Source organism: Trachemys scripta, chromosome 24 (assembly GCF_013100865.1).
Source record: "Trachemys scripta elegans isolate TJP31775 chromosome 24, CAS_Tse_1.0, whole genome shotgun sequence".
Taxonomy (NCBI): Eukaryota; Metazoa; Chordata; order Testudines; family Emydidae; genus Trachemys; species Trachemys scripta.
Genome location: NC_048321.1, coordinates 5395654 through 5412243, shown reverse-complemented (window position 1 = coordinate 5412243; position 16590 = coordinate 5395654). Strand labels below are relative to the sequence as shown.

Sequence of the window (16590 nt, the reverse complement as noted above, 5' to 3'; positions counted from 1 at the left end):
TGTGTGGGGAGGGGTCTTAGTCCTGACTCCAAATCCCCTGCTCTAACCACTATACTCCAGTCCCTTCCCAGAGCTGGGAAATAGAACCCAGGAGTCCTGACTCCCAGCCCCCTGGCTCTAACCACCAGACCCCACTCCCCTCCTTGAGCTAGGTATGAAATCCAGGTGTCCTGACTGCCAGCCCGGTGCCGCACCCACTGACCAGTCCTGTCTCTCGCAGCTCTGCCCGTTTTGATTCCCCCTCCCCCGCTAAACTCCCAGGCTTCAGCCAGGATTTTCACAAGAGCGTTGCACGTTGGATGCACGCTGCTCTGCATACACGGTCGTGCACACACACACACATGCGTGCACAAATGCATACGTGCACGTCCACACACACGTGTGAATGCACACGCACAGTTGTGCACGCCCCTTCTGAAGATCTGGCTCCCGCTGGGGGCTCTGCACGTTTGGCCCCCACGCCCCGAGCTCTCCTGGGAGTCAGGCCCATTTCTGTCCCCCGCTAGTTACAGCCGAGAGGAGGTTGGAAAGCTCGGGCTCGCCTGTGGCTTCTGCTCTTCGTCTGCGCGGCTCTGGGCTGGGGTGGGCGAGGAGCCAGTCCGGGGCTGCCTAGAGCTGGTCACTGCCCCTCTGGGGGGATGCTTGAATTCCTCAAAAAGGAGAGGGAAAGCAGCTGGTCAGTTTCAAGAGGGGTTCAGGGGGGATCAGGGCTCCAGCCAGTTAGGCCCAGGGGAGGGGACCGCCCCAGGGACACCCCCCTGTGCATCCCTCCGGTGGGGTGCATCCTCCCACCTGGGAAACCCCTCTGTCATTACACAGCTCAGCCCCACGGAGCATGGCCCGGATTCCCAGCAGGTGTAATTGGGCCTCGCTCTATTGGAGCCAATGGGGTCAGATCCCCCGTGGTGTAAATCAGTGATGTCAATGGAGCTACACTAGCTTGCGCCAGCTAACGATCTGGCTCTGCGCCGTGCCCGTTAAATCAATGGGGCTACACGTGCTTAAAGCGCCTGGGAGTGTCTCTGAGCTCGGGGCCCAGAGACCCGGCGGGGTCCCATCTCCGTGGGGATTCTGGGCATTACTGGAATACAAATAACGAATGCAGGGGGCCCGATGCACCATGGCCTGGCCGCCGGGCAGTTGCCTGCACCAGTGCAAAGTGGGGGGGTGGGGAGGACTCTCTTTGCCCTGATGCAAACGACTGGCTGACCACTGGGCGACTGGCTGACTACTGGGCGACAGAGCATTGGACCCGCTGAGCCGAGTTCAGGGGACAGGATTCGGGGTGGAGGGGCAGTTCATGAGCTTGCAGGTAAACATGCACCTCAGAGCTCACACGTAGAGATGGGTGCTCTGTGTGTGTGCGTGCGAGGGCGTGCACCACGGGAATCAGTGCAGCTCAGCGCCTCTGGTCAGGCTTTGACGAGCATCGTGCCGGTGAGGTCTGGGCCACGGTGCAGGCCACAGGCCGGCGTCGTTCCATGCCCGAGGCAAGCCATAACTTACCCGGTTGTTTACTCTCCCCGCGCCAACAGTAGTTAGCTGTGATACATTGTGGGCTCTTTAATAATTAAGAAGAAAGTTGGCAGCCCTTAAAATGGCTCCCTGCCTACGCTGGAATTCACACCGGGGCTGTTACTTTGCCTCCTTAGAAGACATGACTTCATTCTCCTCAGCGATGGCTTCCCAGTGCCACCTGCCACCCACGCCCTCATGTGCACACGCATCCCTGCACAAAGACACACACAGAGAGACGTGCATGCACAAACACCTGCACGCACAAACATGCACATGCATATCTGTGCATGCACGCGTGCATGCGTCCATATGCACACTCATGCACACTCTTGTACATACCTGCACACACATGCAAGCATCCACATGCATGCTCATGCACATACTTGCACACATGTGCAGGCATCCATATGCACGCTCATGCACATACCTGCACAAACGCATAGGCATCCACATGCACGCTCATGCACACACATGCACGCTTGTGCACATACATGCACCTGAGCGCACGCATGTGCATGCACACCGATGTATATGCACAGTCATGCATGTGCACATGCATATACACGTGCAAACACACATGCACACACAGATGTGCATGCACACACAAGCCCTTCTCTGCTGTGGAGCAACCCCTCCAAGATGGTTTCCTCCTCCAGGGTGGTGGCCTCGCCAGCCTTGAGCTGTGTGAATCTTGCGTCGGTGTCGGCCATTCACAGCCTGCTACAGGCAGCTGTGGTTTGGTGCAGAATGGGCATTGGCCAGGGCAGCCTGGCGTTTTGTCAGGGGCGGGGTGACACACGATGTTCCCATTAGGGAAATGGGGCTGCCAGCCAGCCAGCTCTGCCCTCGTTAACCCTTTGAGGCCGGAGGTCATTGGGCAGCGTGGACTAGTGATTAAAGCAGTGGGCTGAGAGTCGGGATGCCTGGGATCAATTCCCTGCCACGTGTCCTGAAGCAAATTACTTGGCCCCACCATGCCTCAGTTTCCCCACCTGTAACATGGGTCTGACAGGGCCCACTTCACAATAAGCCATTGTTTGTAAAGCACCTTGTAGGGTCTCTCATAAAGCCTGTTATTGTAGGGTCTCTCATGGATGCTATTGTAGAGTCCTTCACAGACACTGTGGAGCTCTCTCTGATTTGTTATTGTAGGGTCACTTAATGATGCAATCCGATGCACTCCCCTCCCCCATCCCACTCACACCAGTCCCTGCCCTGCCCCTTGGCATTAATAGTGATTTATTGTCTTTAATTTAATTATTTACATTTCAAATAATAAAGGTGCCTTTAGGAGCCCTGACCTCGTTAATGATCCAGTTGATACAATTGCATGGACTGCTAACAGCGCATGCTTAACTCCCCCCTGCCTCCTCCGCGCTGCTCCAGGCTCTAGGCACGCTGGGGTGAGGGTGGGCAGGGGTCTGAGTTGGGGGGCGCTCACCAGTGGGAGAAGACAGGAGTGGGTCTGAGATGCATAGGGTGGGGAATAGCGCCCGGGGTCTCTGGAGGAGGGCACGGCACAGCAGCTCCGGAGTTCTCCTTTAACTAAAATCTGTGATGTGCCCAGAACTTACTGTCTTTGAACTCAGGAGTCCTGACTCCCATGGCCACGAGACCATGCTCCTTTGAGGAACCCAGGAGTCCTGACTCTCCAGCTCCTCCCTGCTTTAACCACTAGGCCCCTCTCCCCTCCCAAAGCTGGGATCCCAACCCAGGACTCCAGGCTCCCACCTCCCACCCTGCTTTAACCACTAGGGCCCTCTCCCCTCCTAGAGCTGGGAAGAGAACCCAGGTGTCCTGGCTCAGCAATGCTCAAAGGCAGGAGCACGTCCTACTGAACCCCCCTTTCCCCTGCAGCTCCGCACCCCCTGCTAGGGCACTGCACTGGCTCAGAGAAGAGCGCCCCCTGCTGGGGCAGCAGTGGGCGCTATTCCCCACCTGGCCCCAGTACCACACAAAGGCATTGTCTCAGCACTGCCCCCTGTTGGGTCTCCCCGGCCAGGCTGCACTTGTATCGACGCCCCCAACCCCGTGCTGGGAAACACCAGGCTCCAAAGAGTTAACGGGGCCAGTTCTCCTTCTTAGAGGCAGCCTGTTGGCTTTGGCTGGGGAGCCAGACCAGGACAAGGGCTGCTGCGGTTTCCTCTTGTCACACCACAGGAATCAACCACTGGGTATTTGACAGGAGTCAGGACTCCTGGTTCCCCTTCCACTGAGACCACTAGACCCCACTCCCCTCCCAGAGCTGGGAACAGAACCCCGGAGTCCTGGCTCCCAGCCCCCTGCTTTAACCACTAGACCCCACTCCCCTCCCCGAGCTTCATTCCCAGCATTGGGCTGGAGGTCAGGACTCCTGGGTTCTATTTCTGGCTCTGCTCTGCCCTGCTGTGTGACTGAGGTCACTGTGGGAGGCAGGATAAAGGGGTGGGGACCCTGGTCTGATCCAGTCTGGAAGTTCTTGTATTTCCTCCCATTAAAACGCAGAGAGTGAGCCCCTAAGAACACCCCACTCATTGCACTGGTGGCTGCTGGCTCAGTTGTCAATGAGAACAAGTAGCCTGGTATTGGGGGGAAGGGGGGAACCTGCTCTTGCCCGGGGTCTGTTCAGTGCCTCGCACAGCGGGGCCCTGCTCTCAGTCAGGGTCTGTGCAGCGCCTGGCACAATGGGGCCCTGCTCTTGGCCAGCATGACCGTAATACACATATCAACTGTCAATGCCTGGATCTCACTGCAGCAGCTGCTCCCCAGGCTGGATGGAGATCTGCCCCACGCTCCCTGGCCGTGGGCTGGCCAGCTCCCAGGGATGTCCCAGGGGCTGGTCTTGGTGCTCACGCTCCACACAGCAAGCTCTGTGGGGGGCAATTACCCTCTGCCGAGATCAGCCGAGGGAGCTGGGAAGAACATGAAGGGGGGAGGCAGCTTAGCTGGGTCGCTGAGCCCTGGACATCCTTCGCTCCCCCAGGCAACTTCAACTCTTGATGCTCCTGTGCAGAACGTAGCTCACGAGTGAGGCCTCGGTTTCTCCAGCCCCTGGGTGATTCTGCCCGGTGGTTCCAAGCTAAAGCCCGTATGGTCCCCTAGCTCGGGCTTTGTCAGTTTCCCCACCGTGCTCTGTACCTCTGGAGTCCCCCGTCCCCCTTGCCACGTTTCACTGCAGCGCCGTCCCATTGCACCGTCTGACTGTTGTTTGGGAGATTGTGGTAGCACCGGCCGAGATCAGGGCCCCGTTGTGCTGGGGGGCTGCACAGATGCAGAGTGAGAGAGTCCTGGGCCCAGAGAGCTCAGTGTGAGTAGAGCAGATAACGGGTAGGGGACAGGTCTCCAAGCTCTTTGTGGCACGGATTCTCCCTTAGTTCAGATCAGCTCAGTGCCCAGCATAATGGGGGCCTGATCTCACTTGGCCTGGCACAACGGGGCCCCCGCTCTCGCCCGGGGTCTGCGCAGCGCCCGGCACAACGGGGCCCTCGCTCTCGCCCGGGGTCTGCGCAGCGCCCGGCACAACGGGGACCCTGCTCTCGCCCGGGGTCTGCGCAGCGCCCGGCACAACGGGGACCCTGTTCTGATGTGATGCTCCCGTACCACATGTAACAACAGTCACTGTCCTGGATCCTCGTGCAGCCGCTGCTTCCCCAGGAGCTGGCAGGGCCCGGCGCGGGCATCGGGCCATTGGCCACCAGTTCCCTGCTCTGCATGGAGGCCGGCTCCCTCCTCAGCATTTCCCACACGTGTTAGCAATCAAGGCCGATCAGACCTTTCTGAGGGAGCCGGAGTGGAAAGCGATTACACCCCCATTATACCCTCCTCCCGCTCTATTAGGGACCCCCCCCCATGCATTTCATTTCCTCTCCACTGAGCCCAGTTAAAATGCCGCGTTTCCTTCATGGATCCGATCTGCTTTCGTTTCCCTCCAACGCAGCCCAGTGCGCCCGGCAATCTTGTGTTTGCAGCGGGTGGGGGGGAATCCCTGGTCCCCAGGGGCAGGCGCGGCCGTGCGGCCGGACTGAGATGTCAGAGCGACGGAGCGAGGGAAATGGACTGGAAAAAAGGCTGTGGTTGCAAAGCTTCAACTGCGCCTCCTCCATGGCTGGAGAACGTCCTTAGCGCTGCCGGGGAGCAGCTGAGCGCCCCGTGAGTCCCCGCCCAGCCCTGTGCCCCGCGGGCACTGCCCAAGAGCCAGCCCTTTGGTGCAGGCTGGGAGAAACGGGATCTGGCAGGCTGGGATAGGTTGGGGGGAGGGGTTGGGACGGAGGGACACTGACAGTTTGATCGGGGTCCTGAGACAGGAACTGCGGCATGTGCTGCAGGGTAGGACCAAAGCGTTGCAGCAGGGCTGCCCCGGGGAAGCTTGCCTGCCTCACAGCTGGCACTACCCCCCGGCTGGTGCTGCCCGTGGGCACATGCACACGGCTGCTGAGCCAGCGTGCTCTCTGACCCGCCGGGAAGCTGTTCCTAACCTCCCCAGAGCGGGCGTAATCCGGATCCAGCTGTTGGCTTTTAACCAGGAAGCCTTGGCGTGTCTGCCTCAGGCCCCCAGCGCCGCGGCCCGCCTGGCTTCGTGGAGTTTCTCTGTGCCGTGCAAATGAAGCGGGACCGCTCCTGTGACACCCGGGCAGCCTTCAATCAGGGAAACAAAAGGCCTCTCTGACTTTGCACTGAATCTCCCCATTCATCCCGAAATTGCCTCGCGCATGAGATGCTGTCCCATGCCGGTCGGCTGATCCCCGGCCCGGATAATGCGCCTCCTTAGGGCCGTGTGGCCAGGGGCTCGGGACGGGATGAAATGAATCGCTCTGCTGCTCAAGGCCTCTCTGCAGCTGGCCTGGTAACACCCCGCGGCCTTGGTCTGAGCAGCTGGGGGCAGGCCCGGGGCGCGCGGGCGGCTCAGGTTTTGGGTCACGCTCTTGCCTGCCTAGAAGGCCGGAGTAGCACGCCGCGGCCCACAGGGAGCCTCGGCTGGAATCTTGGCCGGGGAAGTAGCTCGTGGCTCCGCATCCGACTCGTGGCACTGGTCGTTGGGGTTCCTGTTCTGGGCGCGGGCGGGCGGCAGCTGAGAATTCAATGGCACCCGGAGGCAGGGAGGGTCCCAAGGGGCTTCATCTGCAGCCAGGCGCCCCTCCCGCGGCTGCGACTGCCCCCAATATCCCCATGTGTGCTGTGTGCCTGTCCCTCTTCACCCTGCCTGCCTATCTGTCCCTCCGTCCACCCCTCCCCTGTTCTTTCCCTATGCATCTCCCCACCCAGACCTGCCCTTAGCCCTCCATCCATTCGGGGTAGGCGGGGGCATGATGGGGCAATCTGCCCCTCCCCCCCAGCTCCTTGTCAGCGCCCGCAGCACCTGTGCCACCTGGGGAAGCCCCTCTGGCTATCGCCACCTGCTGGAGGGAGAGCAGGTGGGTGGGTCTGACGGGGGAGATATTTATAACCTTGCTCAGCAGCACATCTGCAGCTGGACTGCAGGGCTTGAAGCACAAGGGTCTGGTCCCTGCCCCTCCCCACCGAGGCTGTCTGTCTGGAGACCCCCTGCCCCGCCCGCCACAGGGATCTATATCCACTGATGCCGGGCTCCCTTGAAGGGCTATTTCTGTCGCGCCGCTGACTTTGCTTCCCTCGGAGTCACCATCTGGCTTAAAATAACGCCTCCCAGGGAGCGTCTGGCGGGAGCTCCGTCCCGGGGCTGTGTCCCCACTGGGAACAGGGGCACATGCCGGGGGACAGTGCTGAGGGGACAGCCGGCACCAGGTGAAAGGGTGGCAGATGAGGGTGGGTGTGCCCAGCCTGTGGGGCAAGGAGGGGGTGGCTCCCAGGGGTGCCCATGAATGATGCACACCCTGTGCGTGCCCCTCGCCACGCCCAGCCCCATGCTCTGACCCATCAGCCCATACCCAGTTCCCAGGTTTAGCTCTGGGGCTTCGGGGAAGTTGAGAGCTCCCCTCTGGATCAGGCTGTCCCCCGACTGCAGACGAGGGGGTGGCTAACCTCTACTTTGCTTCCTCGGTCTGTGTATTTGGTGGTTGCTTGTGTGTGTGGGGGGTGCATGTGCACATGCATGTGCATGCCTGGGGCACGCGTGTCAACCACAAGCTCCCAGCCTTGCCCTCTCTGAACGGTGGCACCTGATCCGGGGGACCCGGGCCCAGCGGGCATCTCGCCCAGTGCCAAAGCAGAGTAGCGCTGCCCTGTGATGCCCAGATGCTGTCGGGCAGATGCTGCTCCCCCATCATTTGGCCTAGCCAGGCCTGTCTGTCTCTCGCTAGAATTCTTCGGATCGTTAGTGGTTAATTACCTTGGGGACCAATGAGCTACCTGGGCTGTGGGGCAGGCGGCAGGGTTGGGGCACCGAGCCCCTGGCAGTGCCATGCTCCTGGCTCAGTGCCCTCCCCATGCAGCCGACTGAACATCGGGCCTCAATACCCCCACTGTGCTGCCTGTCTGACCTTGTATCTCACCTCCCTCCCCTTTGAATTGTGTCTCCTCCCAGCCTTGCCGGACCCCCAGAGTTACCCAAGTGCCTGGCCAGCCCCAGCCGTGCACAGCTGCCCCACGGACCCTGGAAACTAAGGTAAGGCTGCGGCCGGCAGTAGGGTGTGTGCTCTGCAATACCTCGCCTTGTGCTCTGCAATACCTCCTCCTGACCAGCAGGGGGTCTCTTTCCCCCCCGCAGTATTCTGGCTGCAAAGGGGCAGGGGCTGGCGCTCCCTGTGATGTCCCAGGAGTGCTCTAGGCATGTATATAGGTCAATAGTTAGGAGATAAGGTGCCACCTGCAGGCACCTGCCGAGTACGGAGCCCAGCTCCTTGCAGGATCTGTGCACCTCGGGGGGTTGTGTGTTTGGTGCTAATGGCTTCCTATGGTGGCTCTCTTCAGGGGCGGGGCATTTCCAATGCAGTTTGATGCCCCGCCTGGCACAGGGTCTTGGACCCAGCGAGCCGGGATCTTGGGACGATGCAGAGCACGGCGCAGGAACGGGGCGGGGTTGGTGGTTCGAGGCTGAAGCAGAGGGGACGTGGCAGTTCCGAGTTATTCACGGGGTGCCGGGCTGTGATCCCAGTTCTGATTGGAGTTTGGGGGCTTGGATGCAGGGCTTCTGGGGCAGCTGGGGAGTTTGGTTTTGCCCCCTATGGCCAACTCAATGCCTCTTGCTATCTTAGCTCAGATCTCTCCCACCTGGGGAACATGGCCTGTCACTTGCACACACCCCTGCCTTGGCCAGGGATGGGGTAAGATTGGGGCCTCGGTTAGGCCCAGGGAAGAGCTGGAGTCCAGAAGCCGCTGTTCCCTGCTTGCGGGGAACCACAGATTCTGCCTAACTGAGGAAGGAGTGATTGGCTGGACACTGGGGCTTTCGCCCTGTGTTGTCTGCCCTGCCCTGAGTCGGCCATGCGGGGGCGCCGCACCGGCCGGGAGTAGTAACTCACAGGCAGAGTTAGGTAGCGCCCATGGACTTGAAGGCTGGAGACACCCAGCCCTCCCCTGCCCTGCGCCCTTCTGCAGCAGCCAGCCGGGAAAGTCACCCTTCCCCGTGCAGCCTTCATGCAGCGCTCCGTGGAAGCAGCACCTTCCCCTTTCTCCTAACTGTGCCCAGAACAAACCAGCCCACTGCTCCTTGTGGTCCAACGGACCCTCTGGGTGGTGCTGTCGAGCCACAGGGCACTGGCTGCTGACAGTAAGCTGGGGGGAGAGGTAGATACGCTGGAGGGTAGGGATAGGGTCCAGAGTGACTAGACAGATTAGAGGATTGGGCCAAAAGAAATCTGATGAGGTTCAACAAGGACAAGTGCAGAGTCCTGCACGTAGGACGGAAGAATCCCATGCACTGCTACAGGCTGGGGACCGACTGACTAAGCAGCAGTTCTGCAGAAAAGGACCTGGGGATTACAGTGCATGAGAAGCTGGATATGAGTCAGCAGTGTGCCCTTGTTGCCAAGAAGGCCAACAGCATATTGGGCTGTATTAGTAGGAGCATTGCCAGCAGATCGAGGGAAGTGATTATTCCCCTCTATTTGGCACTGGTGAGGCCACATCTGGAGTATTGCGTCCAGTTTTGGGCCCCACACTACAGAAGGACAAATTGGAGAGAGTCCAGCGGAGGGCAACGAAAATGATCAGGAGGCTGGAGCACATGACTTATGAGGAGAGGCTGAGGGAACTGGGATTGTTTAGTCTCCAGAAGAGAAGAGTGAGGGGGGATTTGATAGCAGCCTTCAACTACCTGAAGGGGGGTTCCAAAGAGGATGGAGCTCAGCTGTTCTCAGTGGTGGCAGATGACAGAACAAGGAGTAATGGTCTCAAGTTGCAGTGGGGGAGGTTTAGGTTGGATATTAGGAAAACTTTTTCACTAGGAGGGTGGTGAAGCACTGGAATGGGTTACCTAGGGAGATGGTGGAATCTCCATCTTTAGAGGTTTTTAAGGCCCGGCTTGACAAAGCCCTGGCTGGGATGATTTAGTTGGGGTTGGTCCTGCCTTGAGCAGGGGGTTGGACTAGACGACCTCCTGAGGTCTCTTCCAACCCGAATCTTCTAAGATTCTATGACTGGCAGACACCACACTGCACTGAAGGACGGAAATCTCAAAGCACTTTATAAAGGTATCTTCGTCCCCATTTTACAGGTGGGTAAACTGAGGCACAGAGACGCTCAGGCCACTAATTCTCAAACGTGGCCACTGCTTTGGGTGCTGGATTTGAGACAGCCAGGGCCTGGTATGAACAGAGTTCATCTGCCACTCCTATTCGGGCACCTAAACAAGGGCCGGATTGTCAACGGCGCCGCACATCCCCCAGATCCCTGGTGTGCTGGGATACTCAGACCCCACATCCGGAGCCCTGTGGGCAACCTGCCCTTAAAACCTCTTAACACAGGCAACCAAGATTAGAGGCCACTTTGGAAAATGTTGGCCTCATTGACTTGTTGATGGCCAAGCTATAAATGAGTGTTAGCGGTGGGATCTAAACTAGAGTTAGTGTAGAATTTTTGTATGAACATTTTTTTACTGAAAAATGCCAATTTGTCAGAACTGAAATTGTTTGTGGGGAGAGGGTCAGATGTGGCAAATTTCCCGGCTTGATTTTTTTTTTTTTTTAAAGAAAAGAAAAGAAAAGAAAGGTTAGAAAGTGTGGAAATGGGACGTTCTGACATGTTCAAAAGGATAAGTTTCATATTTTGTTTTTTTGTTCGAAATGCCTCTTTGTTGCCAACTGTACCTTAATGTAGGCTTTAAAAAAAATAAAAGGTTCCAAAGAATCATAGAATATCAGGGTTGGAAGGGACCTCAGGAGGTCATTTAGTCCAACGCCCTGCTTAAAGCAGGACCAATCCCCAGACAGATTTTTGCCCCAGATCCCTAAATGGCCCCCTCAAGGATTGAACTCACAACCCTGGGTTTAGCAGGCCACTGAGGTATCCCTCCCCCCTGGAAAATGTCAAACGCAAAAGAAAACGGTTCAGACTGATGAAAAAAAAGGTTTCGATTGCCCCAAACTGAAAAAAATTGGTTTTGAGATTGGGATTTTTCATCTGAATTTGGGATGGAAAAATCATTCAAAATCATGCAAGTTCTCGTGGGATGGGAAAACAGACCCCCCCTGCTCCCGCCCCTAGCTCGGCAGGGTAGCATTGCTGGTCTGCTCTCCTGTTTTTCAGTCTGACAAAGGATACTTTCTGGGGGAGATTGAAACCAACAAGCTTCCACCCAGCCTTTTACCCACTGATCGGTTCCAGCACATCAGGCAGCCCCCCTAGGGGAACATCCCTCTGCTACTCCCCTGTCTGCTGTGGCCTCGCCAGCGGCAGGATGGCAGCCTGTCTATCGCTGGATTTATGCCACCAAGGCCGGCGTGCGGGGGCAGGGACTTCGCAGCCGGAACGCGGCGTTGCCAGTAGACACAGCACAGAGATGGCCTTAGGAAACGGGCAGCAGCTTTTTAAACAAATCAGATTGGTTGTTTCTGCCTGCCCTTTTCCCTAAAAGAAATTAAAGTGACCCCCCCCCCGCCCTGGCACTCCGGCTCCGTCGATGGCAAAGGTTTTGGGGCTCGTAACCATGACCCGTTCCAGTTTCCAAAATAAAAGTTACAGGAACAGAAATGGGGCCGCTTGTGCCCAGTGCAGAGTGGCCCGAGGTGGTGCCCAGCATGGACTGGTCCAGCTCTGGCCCAGGGCAAGGGGTGCCCAGAGTGGACTGCCGCAGGGCGGGGGCGTTGAGTGCGGACTGGCCCCGGGCAGGCGGGTGTATGCCAGGTGTGGAGTGACTGGCCCCGGGCGCTGTTGGCACCAGCTTGCTTTGGGAGTGCAGTGATTGCACTAGCAGAGGGGAACCTCTCGAGCACACAGCTGGGCCAGGGGTGCGCGCTCCTGTCTGTGTTAATATTGGCGCTGTGATGTAAACAACGCGGTCCTGACCTCTGAGATCTCTTAGGATCTCACTATCCCGCGGTGTCCCAGCTGAACGCCGCCTGCGGGCTTTCGAAACGCCCCTCCGCCTTCCCACGAGCTGCGGCTGGAGAGAGCGGGGCCCAGATCCTCCGCTGGTGTAAACCAACTCCATTAAACCCCTTTGCACCTGCTGCGGATCTGGGCCCAGGGTTCTTTTCTCACTTCCTGTCCCCATGGTAGCGGCGGGGGACGACGCGTCCTCACCGCGCTCCTGGCACCAGTGCCCAGGGCTTCAACGCTTGCCAAAGACGTGGCGTGTGCGTCGATCAGGAGCAGTTACAGCCCTGCCCGGATTGAAACTAACGAGTCCCTCCTGACTCCCCGTCCCGGTCCCCCCGTTCGGCGTCCCCCCCGCACCCGGCTCCCTCCTGCTCACAAATGGATCCGAAAGCAGAGTCACTTCTCCCCCTGCATAAATTACTCCCAAGCGCTTTCTGTCAGGTTCATATTCTTATTCATAAAGGCGACGGGGACTGAATTATTTATATTTTAATTTCCGATGCAGCCAGCCGAGGGCCCGTGGGAGGGATGGAGGGGTGCACGGGGTGGCTGAGTCTGGGGAGCAGGCCAGGATCTCACCCGCTCAGCGGTGTGTGCCATAGCCCCTGCACTGCTGGCAGCTGGCAGGGATTCTCCTTTAGCAGTGGGGAGGGGCTGTGGTTTGGGAGCCAGGGTGGGTCGAGGGGGAGGCTAAGCAGGGGGATGGGGAAGCTGAAATCACATGGTGGGGGCTGCCACGCCTGGTCAGCTCATCGCTCCGTCACACCTCAGTGTCCTGCCTCCTCCTCCACAATGGGGACTGACCCCTGGAGTGGCTCCCTGTCTCCCTCCAGTGGCCGGTTCATGTGTAGCAGTTGGGGCAGAGGGTTCCTTAGCCCCACAGAAAGAGGGGCTGAGCTCCAGAGGCTGTGGGTTCAATCCCAGGCAGAGAAGCAGCGAAGCAGGCGAGGGGTAGGCAGCCGAGTCAGGCCGTGGGGAAGCTGTAGGCTGCAGGGGCTCACAGGGCTTCTGATGGGGCACAGTGCACAGGCTGGCTGGGCTCCCTTAAGAGCTGCAACTGAATCCAGCTGTTGCCCCCCCCCCAACCTTCCCCCGAGCCCGGGTCTCTCTTGCACCGGGCACTGCACAGCTACAAAGTGAGAGACAGTCCCTCCCCCGGAGAGCTCACAGGCTGAATAGACCAGACAGACAGAGGGTGGGAAGGGAAACCGAGGCACAGCACGGAAGAGTGACCTGCCGACAGTCACTGATTCAGAGGAAATCCCTTCCTGACCCTGTTTAGTTGGTGGTGGGTTCAGGCCCTAAAGCTGAAGGGTCCCTAGCCCATTATAAACCCCTTCTTCTCTCTAATGCAACAGTGTCTGGTCCCATCAGTTGTAGATCCTGCTTAGCCCTTGGCCTCAAGGACATCATGTGATGGGGAGTTCCACAAGTTACTCACGCGCGGCATTAGAAAACATTTCCTTTCCTCATGCTGCGCATTAGTTGCCTTTTAACTTCATTTGTTCCCCCGCCCCACTGCGAAGAGAAAGGGTGAATCCAGCCCCGGTGCAGGGGGAGGGGGCAGTTTTAAGCCAAGCCGCCCCCCTCCCCTCCAGGATCTCAGCCTTAATGCTTGTGGGGGATGCATTTGAGCCATAGGGTGCAGGGCTGAGTGAGGGCTGGGGGAGGGGGTCAGGACTCCTGGGTTCCATTCCCAACTCATGTGAAATCGGGGGTGGAAGCAGAAGCAAAGCTGAAAGAACAAGTCTCTATTGCATTGTATGGACCTGGTTATTTAGACGCCAAGGCCCAGCTTCGCTGGCCTGGAGGAAGCGGAAGAGCCGGCTGGAGCGCGGGCTAAAATTAGCTACCGCGCCGAGACAGCAGAATATAATGTGGGACTGATGAGACATCATACATTAAATGTACATTGCGAATGGCCCAGGGTAAGAATTATATTGGCGTGTGGGGGCCTGGATTTTAATTGGCGTAATATTTCATTTAATTACATTGTCTATTTCAGACACCCGGCGCGGGTCTTCAGTAGTAATGACATTTCTCAATAGATCTGTGCCATTAACTCAGCATTCGCTCCTTTAACTGCTTGGTGCCTGCTTGGGGAGCGGGGCCGATTGGTCAGGGCGTGGCAGCTGCCTGATGGGGGAGCTAGACCCCACCCGCTGTGACCTAGTGGCTGGCGCACTGGGCTGGGAGCCAGGATGGCTGGGTTTGATTCCTTGCTCTGCTACTGGCCTGCTGGGTGAACATGGGCAAGTCACGTCACTCCTCTGTGCCTCAGTTTCCCCTCCCATCTTTTGTCTGGTGTGTTGCGACGGAGCTCTTCAAGGCTGGGGCTGTCTCTCACTAGGCGGGTGTGCAGCGCCGGACGCAACAGGGCCCTAATCTTGGGCTGGTGCTGCTGTGATATGAATAATAAAGGAAAGGGATATTGGAATGGGTAGAACTTGGAGTAGAGAAAGATCTTAGAGGGAGTGTGGTGTAGTGGTTAGATCAGGCAATGAGCTAGGACTCCTGCGTTCTGCCCTCGGTTTGGGGAGGCAAGTGTAGGCTAGTGCTTAGATCTAGGAGCTAGGACTCCTGGGTTCTATTCGCAGCTCAGTCACTGACTCGCTGTGTGATCCTTAAGCCAAGTCTCTTCCTTCTTGTGACTCAGTTTCCCCCTTTGTGATACAGGGTTAATTATACCTGACTCCATATTGGATTTAGACCTGACCCCTGGGTGTGTTTTAAGCACCTTGAGATCCAGGGAGGGGCTGCTGAGAGCTTCATGGTGACTGCAAGGATAGAATTAGGGGGTCAAAAGCCCCAACCCCCAGCTAGAGCTGAAGAAGAATCCCCATTAGCAGTAATGGGAATATGACACACAGGCGAGCAGTTCATTTTCCATCCAGCAGAGGGAGATGGTGCACCCATTGCATCTTCTCCACCTCTCTCTGGCCTTGGGGTCCGAGCAGATTTTGTTCCCCAGCGCCGCAGCCCAGAGCGTAGCTTGAGGCCAGCGGCCCTGGTTCTCCTGGCCCCTGGAGGGGGGCAGCGGGGTAGGGGGTGGGGACTCTCACTGCTTTTGCCAGCAGGAACGTGCTTAAGGGCAAGTGCCGTTCGTGAGAAGGGCTTTGGGGACAACAGTCTCGCAGACACAAGGGGCACCGACCCCTAGCTCCCTGCGCTTGTCTCCAGCCAGCAGCACTGAGCTGCGGTGCGTCAGAGCCTTGATCTGTACATAGGAACATAGAGAAGCTTTATTTCTTCTTCTCACGCGTCATTAAAATGAGATGGGAACCCAGGAGTCCTGCCCCCGAGCCTGCCGCCATTGCAGCCACTAGACCCCTCCTCCCAGAGTTGGGGCTACAACGCAGGAGCCCTGACTCCCAGCCCCACCCAGCAGACTCCCCCCTCCCAGGCGGGGTAGAGGCTGCCGAGAAGCGGGTCTGAATTCTCGCCCCTTTTCATGCCCTAGTGATGGGTGCCCATCAATTGCCCCTCCTCCCCACCTGCACCAAGGCCGTGGCATTCCCTACTCTCCCAGCACCTGGCACCGGCCCAAGGCAGCTTGGCACGTCCCCGTGGGCTGCTGGCAGGGTTAGGCAACCCTCCCCGTCGCCGTGCCCCGCCCGGCTGGGTCGGCGTGAGGCCACGGCGCTGAACGGCTCATCCCTGGGCGCTGGGAAGTCGAGTGGCCTCTGGAGGACTTGGCCGGGCCCCAGCTGCTTCGCAATAGCTGGGAAGGAGGAGGCGGGCGACGGGCTGGGGAGCTGGGAATGGGAGGGATCTGTGGGGCGGGCAGCGCAGCCCTGATGGGGGAAGGGTGGCACCCGGAGGCAGCTCCTGGTTGGCACAGAGACCCAGGTTCCGTAGCACCCGCCCCGCTGCGCTCAGACACCAGGGCTGGCAGCTGGGATCTGTTCCCTTGGGCACGGAAATCCGCCCGCCACGGGGGAGCCCTCTCCCTCCTTGGCCCAAAGGCAGAGTTCCCAGCCCCAGCCCCTGCCCAGCCCGGCGTACCCCAGAGGCCATTAAAGCCACAGGCAAGCTAGGCAGCTGCCCGGGGCTGCGGATTTCTGGGCCACTGCCTAGAGTGGCAGATTTAGCCCGGCCACCCAGCCGTCCTGGGCGATCTTGTGTGCCAGGTCACCAGACCACTCGCTCAAAGCTGAAGGGGTGGCACACTGCAGCCTTGCACTGGGCAGCCTCTCTGCGGGCCGGGCACATGCACCCCTCTGTGCCCGCCATGGAGACATCAGCACTGCCCGGCCCCGGGGTGCATGATGCCCACCCCAATGCCCAGCGGCACGGAGCCTGAGGATTCTCTTCCGTCAGGCGGGAGAGAGCGGGGGGGGGGGCAATCGCGGCACTGGGGGGACAGCCCCACAGAGGGAATGGGGGAGGGGCTTGCAGGATGCTCAGAAATGGGGCTCCCAAGCCAGCCCCTTTGGCCAAGACCGGCCTGCACCCACCGGCCTGGTGGGGGGAAGTGGGAGCCAGTCCCACCTTCACCCTGTGCTGGTGAGGGTGGCTTGTGGGGGGATAGCGATGACGGAAGAATAAAGCACAGCACAGCCGGTGGGGGGGGGGGACTCAGTCCTCTGGCCCCAAGCTCCCCCAGCTCCCCAATCCTGGCCGGGCCGTTTGAGAGGCTCC

The 16590-nt window shown here is 58.8% G+C and overlaps 1 protein-coding gene across 1 annotated transcript in view; it reads left to right on the top strand.

Annotated features, from left to right (window-relative positions):
- Positions 1 to 16590, top strand: part of SEMA6C (semaphorin 6C) — a 66665-nt gene that overhangs the window by 23075 nt on the left and 27000 nt on the right. The window contains exon 2 of the mRNA XM_034756594.1: positions 7997 to 8077. The gene's annotated coding sequence lies outside the window, so the exon portion shown is untranslated. The remainder of the gene's footprint in view (positions 1 to 7996; positions 8078 to 16590) is intronic.